Source organism: Orycteropus afer, unplaced genomic scaffold (assembly GCF_000298275.1).
Source record: "Orycteropus afer afer isolate SDZICR_OR568_19922 unplaced genomic scaffold, OryAfe1.0 scaffold00398, whole genome shotgun sequence".
Taxonomy (NCBI): Eukaryota; Metazoa; Chordata; class Mammalia; order Tubulidentata; family Orycteropodidae; genus Orycteropus; species Orycteropus afer.
Window position 1 is genome coordinate 1555220 of NW_006921985.1, and position 3310 is coordinate 1558529.

Genomic DNA, 3310 nt, shown 5'->3' on the forward strand with positions numbered 1-3310 from the left:
TAATAGTAAAAAGGACAAAAGTATTAATAATTGTATGCAACCAGGAACAGGGAAAAGAAAAAAAGCTGAAAACTAGAACCTGGGAGGGGAAGAATAAAGAATAATAGTAAAAAGGCCAAACATAATAATAGTAGTAGTTGTAAAACAGATAAAAATAAACTAAAAAACAGAAAAAAGAAAAAAAACATTGGGCAGGGTGGGGCAGGGCACCCAGGCTCCGTGTGAGCACACAACCTGGGATGGAATTCCTGCCGGCCCGGAAGGTGGATGGGAGTGAGGGATGGCTGCACCTCCGTTAACCAAGAGGGTGTAGGCTGTAAGAGTAACAAGGGGAATGTCGCTCTTTTCCAGTCATTTGAGTCTGGAATATTCTTGGAGTTTCTGGCAAGTGGAGTCTGTTCTTAAGTCCCTGGAATCTGGGAGAACGCTGTTGCTTTAAATATCCAAAATAGTCAAAATGCTTGTAAACATTCAAAAATGGCTGCACTCTCTGGACAGAGAAAAGTCCATAGCTCAGCCCGCCTTCCTCTTCACTGCTTCCCCTTTTATTCCCCAGCCACCAGAGCCGTCCTCCGTGCAGTCCCTGGCTAGCAGGGCTGATTTTTAGGTTAATTCTAAGGTCCTACCACCGCTCGGCAATATCCAGGCTCTCTGTGCTATCAGGATCACTGCCAGACTGCAGCTCCTTATGTTTTCTTTTTTGGTATTTTCATGCCAATTCTAGTTGGAGTTTAGTCCACTTCTGTATCCTTCCCTTCAAGGCTCAGGGATCCAGGATTATCTTCTGTGTCTGTGTTAATTGGTTCCCCTTTTCTTTATTGAAGAGGGTCTGTGCAGTCTTTCTGCCTAGTCCACCATCTTACCGGAACTCTGTTTCAGTATTTTTATGTGTATCCACAGCCATGTAAGGCGCTCTGGTGGTGCAGTGTCTGAGGCATTTTATTGCTGACAAGGAGGATAGCGGGTCAACCCCACCAGCCACTCCGTAAAAGGAAGATGGGACTATGTACTCCCATAAAGATTTACTGCCGCGGAACCCCAGTGAGGGTTGCTATGAGTCAGAATCAACTTTATGGCAGTGGGTTTGGTTTTGGGGTTTGCACACCCATGTAACTACCTCTTATATCAAGGTACAGGAGCTCTGGTGGCGTAATGCCTTAGGCGTCTGACTGCTAACCAGAAGGCTGGAGGTTCAAACCCACCAGCTATTCTTCAGCAGGAAGACTGGGCAATCTACTTCTGTAGAGATACCACCTTGGAAACCAAGGAGGGGTTGCTGAGTCGGATCTGACTTGACGGCAGTGCATTTTTTTTTTTTTTTTTAATACTAAGATCCTGAATATTTTCAGTACCTTAGGATGTTCTCCTGCCCCTCTTCCTACTCCTCCCAACCGCTGTTCTGATCTGTATCCTTTAGTTACCTTTTGCCTGTTCTTGAATATCTCTTTGTGTCAGGGCTTTTTGGTTCAGTGTTGTATCTGAGATGCAGCCATGGTGTTGCCTGTAGCAGTTCATCATTATTTTTCATGGCATGAAGTTTTCCAGAGTCTGCATATGCCATAAGATGTATCCATTGTAATATTGATGGACATCGGGGTTATTTCATTCTGTGGCTGTTGTGAGTCAAGTTGATATGCACGTTGCTGTACGTAGCTTTTGCTGGTCAGAGCACTTCCAGTTAGATATACACATGGGAGTAGAGTTAATGGATATTATACATACAGGTTGACTTTAGTAGATGCTGGAGCTCTGGTGGCATAGTGCCTAAAGTTGGCGGTTCAAACCCACCAGCCACTCTGTGGAAGAAAGACTGGGTAATCTATTTCCGTAAAGATTGACCACCTCAGAAACCCAAGGGGGGTCACTCTGGGTTGGAATTGACTGGATGGCAGTGAATTTGGATTAGTTTTGTTTCAGTAGATACTGCAGGTAGTTTCCCTAAGTGGCTTTTATGTTAATTTAGAAAGTTAGGGTATAGTAAAGCTGATAGAGTTCTTTGTATTCTAAGACATGTATAGATTGATGCAGCCCTTTTCATAGTTAGGAACAGTAGTTTCCTGACCCCCAGAATCTCGCTCATGCTGTCCTCGTGCACTCACACTCTTCCCTGCCCCTTCCCGAGATGCGGGGGCACCTGTCTGTTCTCTGTTCCTGTGGTTTTAGTACAGATCGTCTTCGACTTGTGGCATATGAGAGCCATGGTACACTGCACTTAGGATTCTTTTTTTGCGTTTTATTGTGAGTGATGTGTACCATACATAGTGTTGCAGTGTGAGATTTACTGACGTTATAGTTCTCAGCTGTAATGTTTCCAACATCTAAAGATGAAGATTGGATTTATGAAGACACTGGTAATAAAAGGCAATAATAATAAAACTGAAAAGAAAAACAACAACAAAGTATTTGACTTATGTAAGAACTGATACACAGGGGAGAGTCCTCTGAAAAGAACCGTATTGTAAGTCATGATCCATTGCATGGATGTACCACAGTTTATCCATTTTCCCTTTGATGGACATGGAAGTGGTTTCCACTTTGTGTTGATTTTGAATTAAGGTGCTATAAAAATTTTACGTAAGTTTTTGTGTGAAAGTAAATTTTTAGTTCTCTAGGGTAAATGCCAAGGAGTGGGAGCAGGGTCGTATGAAATTGTGAGAAACCACTGAACGAGTTTTCACAGTGCTGTTCCGTTGTGTGTCCCCTCCTGCAGTGTGTGAGAGTTCTGGTTACTCCTCATCCTTGCTTGCCTGTGATGTTGTGGGTAGTTTTTATTTTATTAAATGGGGATGTAGTAGTATCTCATCATAGTTTTAATTTGCATTTCCCTAATGGCTAATGATATTGAGCATTTTTCATGTGTTCATTTGCATTCTTTTACCCTCTTGGGTGAAGTAAGTGTTTATTCAAGATTTTGCCTGTTTTTGATTGGGCTGTTTGTTTTCTTAATTTTGAGTTTTGAGAGTTTTTTTTATCAATTCTGGACACAAGTCTTTTGCTAGGTATGTGATTTGCAGACATTTTCAGCCAGTCTGTAGGTTATAACCTTTTTATTCTTTTTAACAATGTCTTTTACAGAGAAAAAAAATTAATTTGATGTAGTTCAATTTATCAAAAAAAATTTTTTTTTTTAAATGATTTTTACTTTTGTTGTCATGTCTAAGAACTTTGGGAGCTCTGGTAGCATAGTGGCTAAAGCACTTGACTGCTAACCAGAATGCTGGCGGTTCAAACCCACCAGCCACTCCTCAGAAGGAAGGTTGGGCAATCCTACTTCCGTAGTGATACTGCCTCAGAAACTCAAGGAGGGGTC